Source organism: Anabas testudineus, chromosome 4 (assembly GCF_900324465.2).
Source record: "Anabas testudineus chromosome 4, fAnaTes1.2, whole genome shotgun sequence".
Taxonomy (NCBI): domain Eukaryota; kingdom Metazoa; phylum Chordata; class Actinopteri; order Anabantiformes; family Anabantidae; genus Anabas; species Anabas testudineus.
In genome coordinates, this window is record NC_046613.1 from 21,757,021 (window position 1) to 21,770,033 (window position 13,013).

Genomic DNA, 13,013 nt, shown 5'->3' on the forward strand with positions numbered 1-13,013 from the left:
TTCAAAAGCAGGAAATAGATTTTTTTCCCAAGCCCCTGTTCAATCACACAGGGGGTTGGGGGGGAAAAAAGTAATTTGCAATGCGTCCATTAGTTCTTCATTAAAGCAAGATTAAATTGCACCTCAAATCACATCTGCCTTTTCTAGAGTAAAGGGTGACAGTTTTAGGGCCAAAACTAATTACTAGTGCCAATGAATGAGAGAGGAAAACAGGGCTGTTTTTACATGAGATAGTGTGGCCTGTCATTATATTCAGACTAATTCCACTCTGCCTGCTCTCTTAATGAGACCAGAACGTCCTCACGTCCCTCTCTCTCTCTCTTTCTCTGTATCTGTGCGAGCTCCAAATGTATAATTTTGATAGCACTTGGAGTTTGCATTAATTAATTTTTCTGCGAGACCTGCTACAAGTGCCAAATCTGTGATGTTCTGAATTATCATTTAGAGAGAAAGAAAAGACAGACAGACAGACAAAAACAGGGAGACAGCGAGGGGGAAAGAAAAAGACAGCTGCTAAAACAGTGAGGAAGTGAAGCAAACTGCAAATACTAACTTTATATCTGCTTCAATTCTTCTGCTGTTTGACGGCACGTCAACTTACAGTTTATCTTGTCATGTTAAATGTCAATCAACATTGTGTCTGAAATATATTAAATAAAAATACGAAGGATTTCTTATTGTACACCGTTTCTAATTTTTTTAGATCTAAGTTGTTTTCTTAGTTTTGATGATCAGTTATTGTTTGATTGCATTCCTTAATGATGACCATATATTTTAAAAATGCAACACGCGGTGCTCTAAAAACCTGATGTATATGATGATATATTACTACTAAGTCGTTGTTTTTCTTTTGCAGGGACAATGAGGAGTATCTCACTCTTTGGTGATTAATTAGTCTATAAACAGGTAATTTAATAAAGTGTAAAACGTAACAAAGTAAGTATCTCAAGACTTTGTTGTTGCACTGCACATGAATTTATTTATTGCTTATTGGACACAACATTTGCAGATGTAGACCTTTTCTACTTTTTTTATAGAGTAAATGATTTACTGGCTAAAAAACTAACATGCAGATCAACTGCTGCAGACCTAATTTATTCTTCAAATTGAATGATGTTTAATGCACACAGGACAAACCGACTTTAACTATCTAACGGCTGCACACGTTCCTGACAGGTTTGTTATGTTTGTGTCACAATAACCAAACACAAAAAATGTATAGATTTTGACACAACTGCAGTCCACATCAATGCACCACAATCAGTTTTTAACGCGGCTGACACTGCAGCTAAACCAACACTATTTACATACAACAACTGAACTGTTGGGTTTATTTTTCTGACAATTGAGTGATCGTGTTTGCATGAAGTGGAAGTTGTCCCGCTGTTATTGTGCAAATAGTTCCAACTTCATGGTCACATCATAAGGTACATTTTTTGTTATTTGGTAAAATCTCTGTTAGCTTTGTGTACTTGACTGCCAGACACATTTTATATTTTTGCTTTGTGTACTTGTCTGCCAGACACATTTTATATTTTTGCTTTGTGTACTTGTCTGCCAGACACATTTTATATATTGCAGCGCCACAGAAAGTTTCTGTTCAACTTTGCATTGTGAAGCAGCTTTATTTCAACCTTCACTGCACCTCAATACAGAAATTAGGCCACTGCCAACATGTTGTTGTTTGCTCATCAAATGCCTCCTAAGACGTAAACAACCTTGGCCCTTTTGATTTGCAAACTACCCTGTTTTCTTAAACTGATGGGAAAAACTCCCCGGCCCCCTTTTTTCTTTTTCTCTGCTTCTCTCGGATTGATAGACGCTCCTCTCCCGTGTTGGAGGTTGAGGGTGGTTAGATTAGTCTGAGAGCTGAGAGCAGCCAAGTCTCACAAACAGGATTTAGCATGTTGTCTCACAGTGGCAGCCCTGCCTGGGATCACATGCTACTGATGAGCCCTGGGGCATAACATGCTTATGGCAGATCCACTGCGATTTACAGAGACAGGAGAAGTGCAGAGTACACCAACTTAACATGTGTGCATTTGTTAACAGTGCACAAAGTTGAGATGTTGGCATCTTTAAATGAGTCAACAATGTTGCGAGGCTTTACCTCTGCGCTGTGTATAAATCTCTTAATGCACATTACAGGCTTTTCAGAGTTGCCAGCTGATTAGCCCTCTCAAGACGATTTTTGCCATCCTTAAAACATTTTTTTACATACAGTGCATTTTTTTTCCTCGCAAAGGTACCAAACCTCCTTTCCTTGCAAAAAAAAAAAAATGCACTAGCACTAATTTTTTAAGCAGAGGAATCACCCCACTGGTTTCTGCTGAAGCGAGATTTGGCTGCAGAGACCGCACTGGTTCCAGAAATTCAAACCTCATACCATTCCAGGCTGGGCTTATCCTAAGCTTGTTAGTATGTGTGATGCCGGGACCGATAGGGACCTCTACATTACCATAACGCTGCTGAATTAACTATGATCTTCCACTGCACCAGGAGCAAAACTGGCCCACAGAAGTTTTGCAATATGCTGTGCAGGATATTATGATAACATGGTATAATAAATGTTTATAATCTACTTAGTGGAGGACCAGGGTTCAAATATGTTTCTATTTTAGGCTTATTAAGGCTCTCACAGATTTTCTGTACCACTATCAGAATGGGCGGGTGAAAAATGCACACTTGACCAGAAATGGGAAAATAAAAGGTCTCAGAGTGATGATTAATTAAAGTGGACACTGTGCAGTGATACATCACACAACAGGAAGAAGTGGCCCGGTATTAATATGCAGTCAAAGCTGCATCAGACAACTGTTAATAACACTGAAGACATGGTCCACAGTATTATCTGTCAGAATCTGAGTTTCCATTCCACAGTTCTGTATAAATTCCACTTGGTGATTTTTCTTTTACAGCTGATTGAGTCAATTGTATTAATACTGTTCTGTTGAATTATTCATGACTCCAGTATTTCTGTGAAATCCCAGAGCTGGGATCAAACCGGAAACACAGGAAGATTTGTGTTACTGTTTGAGCATCATTCAGCATAAATTGGTTGACATCAATCATCCATTTCTCCTTAACAGTAACTATGACACAGTGACATGTTCAAACCCATGATTGTTAAAGATGTTCCAGACGAACATGTTTGAGATTCATTGGGAAATTTCTATCCTCTAGTTTAGCAGCACAACATAAGTTTATCAAAGCTGATCAGTTAGCAGTAGTATGTTAGATTAGATGACACGATTGAGCCGTTTCCCTCTACCTACTTGCAGTAACGGTATTAAGGTAATTTTATATTTATTGTACAAACAATAGAAAACAAAGCAAAGTGTCAAACCACAATGTAAAGCTGTAGGTTTAAGAATCAAACAATCCCATTATTATCCTGCCTCATTAACATTTCCGATTTATATTACATTTATCACGAGTGTTATTTTGCCTGTATATAAATTAATAATCAATCATCGTGCAGCAGCGGTGGAAAGACCTCCTCTGACCTGCTCTGTTCATCTGACTGTCTCCTCTGTTTCTGTAGGAATACCATAAGGCCTCAAAACATTCGAGACGCATTAAATGATACACTCCTAGAGTATCCTTATTATGCTGCTCGACTTATTTTGATAAACAGTAATTTGGTGTCATGGAGGACAGTAAGGCGTGAACGGGACTTGTCTGTCTATCTGCCATTCATGCCATTTCTCTGTTGGGTTAAGACTCCCCTCTCTCTCCCTCTCTCATTCTCTGTGTTGACACATATACATATCACACACCAGGATTAGCATGACGGTGACTGTAACAAACCTCTCTGTAGAAAAAAAAAACGAATGAAAGAAAGAAGGGGAAAAAAGCACCCTATTCTATAGTGGAGGTGCCCAGCCAGAAAATAGCATACTTAGACAACAATGGCGTGGTAAGTACCTTAGCAAGGATCAGCGCTGGCAGAGTGAAACACATTACAAAACAATGGCTGACTGCTTGGCTGCTTGGCTGCTTGTCAGGAGCTGTGGAGCTGCCATGAGCTGCCATGCTGTTATTTGTCAGGGGAGAGAAAAGGAGACAGAGACACACATCATCATCTCGCTCCTCATCGCCGTAAACACTGGTGTGAATGACTGGTCACAGAGAGTCTAATCCCGCCTGCAGCCGTATCTCCCGTGATCCCCCTTTGCAAAGTGTGGCGTGTGATGTTGTTCCACTACATGACAACAACGTGGACGAGGATGCAGAGGTGACAAGAGAGGGTATAAGAGTGCAGCATAACTTGTTTTTCTTAGTTTGAAGACATCACCTATGACATTTCTCAAAGTTTCCAACATTTTATAGATCAAATAATCCATTCATGAAGAAGTAAACGCATTAATCATGCAACAAAAAGCTGTATTTAAAGCCCTTAATGAACATATAAGACAATAAAGTGAAGAGTAAAGCTTATATTTTACCAAATGACTGAAATGTAAATATACACTAAATGCTCACTGGGGTTAGAAACAAAAAAAAAGGCTTACAATCCAAAACAAATTAAAAACCACAATCCTAATTTAAAATAAAATGACAAATAATCCTGCTGTTGAATTGTGCAAAAATAACACAGAGAATTTTCAGCTACAGTCCGTATCATGCTTTCAAAATGACACATTTACATTCCAATCTTTTGATAGGATCTAAATCAGGAAGTCAAATATATTCTAGTTTTATTATTGGGCCAATAATGAGTAGAGATTGTTTAATGCCAGTTAAAAGAGGAAAAGGGCTTCTGTAAGTAGAGGTGGTGGGGGGGTGGGGCGTTACTAATGATATAAGTGCGAATGGTGGAGCATCTCCTGGAAATCTGGCAGAAATCCTAATGTCGCTCCTGTCCCCCTTTTAATGCAAACCAAATGAGCCTGCACTGTAATAAGAAGCTTCCCAGAATTAGTTTCCGTTTGCAGAAAATTGCAAGAAAAAAAAAAACCCTAGTACTTTTATCTATGAATTTCACTCCAGCATAAGCAAAAAAAAAAAAAAAAGGCAGACCCTCCTCCAACATTATTTGGATGACGTTCCATCAGTAGCAGCAGCAAGAAATAACATTGTGCAAATTCTATGCATGTTAATGATAAATAGGAATCCACCTGCTCACAGATAAAATGAGTTTAATTTCCCCCCACCCGTGCCCGTGTGCCTGCCTGGCCTTTTAGAAATTACTTATGCACAGCTATTATTAAAATAGGGCCAGAGCAAATGAGAAAGAAGCGCTATCTCTGGAGAGAGTGTCTGGGTTTAGACTGCTGCTGCTGCTGCTGCTGCTGCTGCTGCCAGGACTCTGTGCTTCACACAGTCAGCACTTCTTCCTCACACACACACTCACACACACACACACACACACACACACACACATACATGCACATAAGCAAACACGTGCCCAGACCAAAGCTTGTGCACATACACCTCACCTCCTCTCAGCTCTTGTGGCAGCTCTGACCCTGTGTTTACTAAATTAACCCAAATCCTTTTTCAGAGGGGAGTTTTATAGTGTAATGGAATTTGCGAGCTTTGAGAGAACATCTATCTGTACCGGTGCGTGTCCACGTGCATGTGTATGCATGTGTGTGTTCCAGTTTGTACGCTTGAGCGTGCTTGCTTGTTTTGTATCCAAGTGTAATTTTGTTGTTGGAAGGAAATTTCCTTTTGGGTGCACAATGTGCTTGTCCCTGCAACTTCAGACTAGCTGAGGATGTAACAATCGAGTGCTGAAGGCCTGGGAAATATCAGTTTAGGTGGTGACTAGAATATTTAAATATGAATGGACAAAAAATGAGGGAAAATGAAAATTGGGAAAGGAAGAGAGAGGCCAGGAATAAAAAAAAAAAAAAGAGGTCAGAGCAGGAGTGTTTTGGTACACTTCTGTATATTTGGTACTGTATATTCTCTGCCGCCTCTGCTCCATTAGCAAATCAACAGATTCCTCTCACGTTGGCCTTGAACACTTCGAGAACAGTCATCCTTTTTATCCACACAAGCTGAAGGATGTTCTGATGGCTGGCTGTGCAGCCTCACTCTAACCTGAACTCCTGCCTCTTCATCGCTCTGACTCAGTAATGAATGTATGAAAAAAATAAAAAAATAAAATACAACATCCAAACAGGAACTCATTATGTGTAAAAAATCTAAACTGGAACTGAACTGAACACTCACAGGTGACATCCCGTCATTGTGCGAAATTAAAAACTGCCTGGATGCCGGGAAAGACAGAAGAGAGGGTTCACATATTGACAATAGAGCTGTCAGCACTGTATGGGAAAAAAGCATGTTGTTTTTAGCTTTGTGCATTTTAGATCACAACGCCGTCGCTACAGTAAATACAAAGCAAGACATGTTGAACACGGAATAAAAGCAACATTACGCCATTAGGCTGTGAGGAATAACTAAGAGGATCCACAGAACAATGACGTGTGGACTTGTTTGCATTTTGTCTTGGGGCTTCCTGCTGTGCGTGTGCCTTTTAATGACGGCTCGCTGGGAGGAAAACTGCCCCTGGGGGGTGTTAAGACCCTAATAAATGAGGTTCACCCTCCACTTCACGCACTCTCAGGGCAGCAATTATGTCAAAACAGTGTTTACAGTTGTAACAGTGAAGAATATTTCTGCCCTCCTGTGCTTGACAGGTTTTCTGAAGTTGAAATTACTATGGCGCTTTGTGATGATGTCACTACACAATGTTTCTAAATTATACACTATAGTTTACAAATGCTATGGTCGTAATTATTACAGAGCACGAAGACTGAACAGAAACCCAGAAGACAGGTTATTGTGTTGAAAATTACACCATCTGATGTCTGTAGCACATAGTTTAAGCTTGAATACTGTATGTATGTATATTCTGTGTACTAGTACACGGTGGTATAGTCTGCAACTGATTGAGAAAATAACTGTAATATATAACAACCAATTGCTTCATAAGTCATTTTATTTTGATGTGTGCACACACCTCTATTCAACTCTGGCATATACCTGTAACTACTGAACAGTAGACACAGTGAAATCATCATTTGTCGGCTGAGATACAATCAAACTAAGGTCCCCAGCTGGACTCAAACCAACTACATTATGGTTATGTAGCATGTGCATTCATCATTAGGGTACCAGTGGCTAACCTTTGTACAGCTGCTACGTTTGGTGCAATGAAAACACAACGGACCAGCACAGATGAAGCTCTCTGTCTGAAAGTCAGGATATTTCTGTTTCTACAGCTTCAACCATTATTTCTAAAATCTACTCCAATGGTACAGAAGTACAGTATCAAATGATATCACTGCCCTTTAATCTAAATTCATAGACTCGTAATGTCAGAATAAACACCAGCACAGTAACATACTGCACTTTCCTGGGTTTGCTCATGCCCCTTAAGTCCAGTTCTGGATGACTACAGAAATGATTTCAGGAAGTTTGGAGTCTCTTTGGAGTATTGTGACAGTGCTGAGACGAGGCCCAGTGACAGCAGCAGGGTGAGAGACTGACTGAATGGAAGCAGAGGAGCGTACATCTTTAAATTCCTCATTATCCACTAACACACAGACACCATGTCCGCTCCTATTCCATTACTTACTCCTTCGCATTGTCATGCTCTGAGAATTCAATGTAGTACCTTTTATTGTAGAAAATGAAAAATGTCATTTCCCCTTCTCTCTCTCTCCCCCCTCTCTCGTAACACTCATTTTAAATGTCTCATCTCCCTCTGAGTGTTCAACTGTCTGATTGCCTCAGTGCTAAAGAAAGAGGCCTAAGAGGAGGAATCCCCTCTCTTTGTGAAAAGGAGTCCAGGTGGGAGTAGAAGACAAGGAGGAGGAGGAGGAGGAGGAGAATGGAACGGGATGATTCATGAGGGTGAGAATCTGCAGCTTCATCAGAGTCGGTCAAGCAGGACAGCTGCTGCCGCTGACCTCCCGATCTAATGGGGAGACCCACACCTTCAAGGACTAAAGGTCCTCTTATTCTACTCCCTCCTTCTGTGGTTCTTTCTTCACTCTCAGCTTATTGCAACTTAACCTCGCTGAGAAGTAAAGTCCTTCAGGTCTGCAGAAAAGGACAGTGATACGGTGTCTCTCTGCCTGAAATACAGTATACAGGAACATGTTTACCATAATGAGTTGATGATGAGGAGGAGTGGTAAACAGAAAAATAACCTTCACCTGGACCAAAATAGCAACGGAAACTAAAATAGCTTGGCTGCTTTTCTTAAGAGGCCATCGGTCATATTTAGGAAACACATTTATAATTTACTCGTGCATTAAAGGTGGATAAACTCAACTCATGCTGGTTTAACCACCAACACATCCAGACATGCAATGAAGTTTAAAGTTTAAAGTAAAAGATGGAAAATGGACCTGTAAAAAATGTTCTGTCAGGTCAAACCTGTCGTGGTTTCAGTGTCTTAAATCTTTTCCGTCTCATGAGATGGTTATTGGTGGTATTATTTTCTTTATGATTGTTTGAATTCTTATTGACAAAACCATTAATTAAATAATAATTTACTCCTTCTATTAAAACTGAATGAATATATATAATCAACTATATTTTGGCTGTGATGTTTGTATGGTGCCTTATAATGTGTTTAAAGAACATTATACAGTTGTTCCTCTTAAGAATCAAACACAAATCCCATCAAATTTACAGTTTTCTTTGCTAACTAGTTAAGTTAAGAAACTATTTTATGATGAGTACAAAACAACATTAGTATTATTACAAAACATATTTCTAAAGGCCACTCAAGTGTTTTTATAAGAACAGATTCTGTTTTCACCTACAGACAGATCTAAACATGAGTTACGTAAATTCATCTAAAATTTAACTTCATACTCAAACAAAGGCAGAAAGACTTCAGAGGTGTAGATGAGGAGAAGACCACAGCGTCCTGTTCCCTCCTCTAAAATCCACCACTGGAGTTCACAGATGGTTTTGCACTGCCCTCCAGTGATGAACGCCAGAACTGTACAAGTGATGCATGACAAATCTGGATCGTCTCTGTCACCTGTAATCTGAGAAACAAGCTCCTGCCCTTTTTTTCTAGATTAAACAAAGGCGTCACACTAACATTCTGGTTCATTCTAATTTTAGTTTTTCTTCTACCACTTATTCTTTGAACATGTATAAATTAAGTAGTAAGAGGTACAGGTAGGGTTTGTCAGTTGAACCTCAGCACAACATGAGCTATTTCAATAAAGTAAAACTGAACTGTTTCAGCATTTAATCCATGTCCCACAACAAAGAGTTGTATAAGCACGTGTTTAATGTGTACACATGTAGTGCCTAAGGTGAATGATAAGAGAGAGAAGTGTTATTATTTCTTTTTGTCATATTTTCTCTGCTGGTAAAAGCAAAGGGGATGACAACATTAGGGGTTACGGTATCATTTTACTACTACTATTATTACTATTACTTGAATATAAATTTTTTCCTTAAAATTTGAATTTCCAAATCAAATTGAATCTAAACATTGGTTCTTGGATCAAAATAAACAATATATTTTATTAGACAGCAGACTGTAGATACATGTCACTGCATTTTAGAGATACAAACATATGAATGCATCCTCACCTGTATGAGCAGATTGTGTTTTGTGTGTGTTTTGTGCTTCTCTCTAATCCAGTGATGGACAACTACAATTGAAAGTGTGTACGAAAATCAGGGTGTAACCCATTTATGAATCATTTTAAAGAATGAATAACAACACCAGAATAATACTTGTGCTCAGTGATGCGTCTTCCCGAGGACCAAAAACTCCACCATTGCCTCCTTGCAGGAATAATGATGGAGTGCAACCAGCTGCAGCATCTCCTGTAGTCAGTATCGATAAATATTAAGACGTCAGTCGTCTGAGGCAGAAAGGACAGGATCAGGAGTTTACATTTACAGTATTAGATGAAGAGGCTTCTCTGCTATGTGTATATTAATGGATAATCTGCCCTAACAAGATAGACTGGGACATATAGGCTCTCCGCTGCATCACTGATGATGGGACCAGTAATGACGGGAAGGGAAAGCGAGACGTTGGCAGCTAAGCCTGAAGTAAGCTACTTTGGGATGGGGAGATGTACGGCTGGTCGCACTGCCACTGGTGTGTGTCCAGTTATTAAATCAAATGTGTGACACCAAGGAGCTTTAAGCAGCAATAAGCTGTAAGTCCACTTTGGCTTTATTTGCTAAGTTGATGGATGAACAACAACCAGATATGTTAAACCATTACATTTTGGGGTGATATTTCATTAGTTAGGACACAGATGCTAAATTATTGATTGTCAAAGGTTTGTCAAGGTGTCAGTCAAAGCAAAACTAAAATACCAGGAGTTTAAATCAGTTTTCTCATGTCGACCAGAGTTTTGGGAAGTTTTTTCCTTATCTGATTTGAAGGTCTACGGACAGAGGGTGTCACTGTTGTACTGATTGTAGAACTCATGGGGGCAAAATGTTTTTTGACTAGATTTGATTGATTTAAGTGGATGAAGTGTATTTAACTGTATTTTGTTCTCGGTCAGATTAACCAACTAAATTTGTGTTTGTGCTTAAAATAAGTGTAAAGTAGAGAAAACAACAGTTTGTGAGTTTGTTTCAAGTTCAACTTCACCACTTTGAGAATGCTCAAGGAACTGACAAACACCATCATGGAACCCACACAGGAAAGCTTGTGAGAAAAATTTAATTAATTTAGCTTTAATGACAATCGGTGGATTAAAACATGAGGAATTACAGCGATGGTATGAATAGAAAAAACAGCGCGGAGTCAGGGCCTATCTTTGGAAGGGGAAAAACCAGTACCGCCGTAAATAAACAGACACAAAATTACTCAGTTCAAAAAGTTCCCCTTATGCTAGTGTAAACAGCAGATTTAAGTTTATCATCACATGGTCCAGTAACAATTATATAACACAAAATAAAATGAGAGCAAAGCTGCAGCAGGTATTTTCTATGGCACCAAGCAGAGAGATGGATAAACATGTTAAAATCATCAAATAATAAACAAAAGCTGCGAATAATAAAATAAACTTTGTGCCTTTAAAAGCAGCATGCTGCTTCGCTCAACAGGATAGAAGTGTTCATGGAATGTATGTCGAAACACAAAAGTCACTTTGCATTGTTTAAAATCAGCACCTCGCCACTGAACTGCGCAAAGACGGGGAAAAACCCATCTAACAGGTGGGCGAAGCAGCATGGAATGTCTCAACAGCGCTCTGCCGGGCCTGACTTAAATAAACTTACTACCTACACAGGTGCAAGTCTTCAGGCAGTATGGGCCTGTCTGAGACACGGCTGTGCAAGAGGATGAGTCTATAGGAGCCGAGGGCTACTCGTCACAGCACCAACAGCAATTTACACAATACTGAGCAACCACCCTGTGGGGTAAAGTTAAGGGACTCTGTATGATCATTACCTCCTGACGTCATCTTCTCTGCTGCAACAACATCCTCTTAAAGTCAACATACTCAAAAGAAATGGAAAGTTTGAAGATCTTTAGTTTTACGACAACTGAGAAAACTTCACTAGCTCATATCACCAAGTTATCGCTTTAAGAATTAACTGTAAGCTCAGTTTTCTCAGTCGTAGGATCAATCCAGATAAATAGATTTTGGTTTCCAGGTTGTTAAGTTCCCATCTGTGAGTTTCTTAGTTGAGGGTGTTATCATGGCAGCATTTGCTAATGAACACTAAACAAAACAGCAAAGGCTGATGGGACTCTTGGTTGGATCTGATGCATATTCACAAATCATCCACTGGGAATCATGACTGCACCAAACTGTACTACAGGCTACTCTATAGTTATAGTTTATAGATATTACTATAAAAACAAAACTTACTGTGCACCTGCAGCGTCCCTGTTCGGATTGAAATAAAAACTTTATGGGATGTTCAAAGATTCATCAGCCATGTATCATAAACATCTGTACAATATTAGTGCAGTGACTCCCCAAATCATTTACATTTATCCTCAACTCTGGACATGTGTAGGAAACTCAGTGACCCCTTCTCCTCTACATATTTGAGATTTTGTACTCATCATCAACCGAACCACTAACCCTACAGTTTCGACTGCTCTACCAACTGAGCTGCTGCTGATCATATAAAAAAAGAGTGATTGACAACAGCATGAGAACCAGAAACAAAATACCATTCCTCGCATTGCTTTTCACTGAAGATGTGGATCGCTACAACGAATATGTGACAAACAAAAACAAATTCGCCTGCGTGGTTAGATACCGCAACAGTTGCATAATAATATGTTGATTTAATTATGTGTATGAAGCCACCCTTTGATGGTATGCCACTTTAAAGTTAAAGTCACGCAAGTGTGGAGAGAAAACCACACAAGCCAGCAGCACTTGAACTTCCTTAGACTTCAAACAGGCCTGGTACACAGTGGCTTCCATGCATGTTTAGGATCAATATCCTGCTGGAAAATGAATCCTCTTCCACACATATTACTGAGCTAGAAGAGGCACCAGGTCTCTGCAAAATACGGAGGTATTTCTGTCTGGCAGGTGTTCAGCCGGTCCTGTGCAAGTCACTTGAAACAGCCCCACAGCTAAATATTTCCATTACCAAGTTTGACTGAAGGTTTTCTTCACTGTGGCATTTACATCACCATGGACCATATCCTTGAATATATAAGCTCTTTCCAACTGTCAAGTTAAAACTTTGGCTCTTTTAACTGTACAGTGTATATCTGACCTTGAATGTTGATGCTGACCTTGATCATAAAGACAGAAGTCTAACGTCTCAGGGGTGTGAATGTCACTATGAAAACGACTTTTCCTGCAGCCTCAGGATAGCAACAGTAACAAAGTTATGTTCATTCTGAAGTCTGGTATTAGTTGTTGAAAAACAGATACACAGAAGCATAAAAGTATGTAAATATGTGAATTAAATTATTAAATTTAAATGTTGTTAAATGTTAAACAATGTTAATGTTTTGTCAAAGGAGCTCCACTGTGGCACCTGAAGAAGTAAAATTATTCACCAACAATAGCACAACG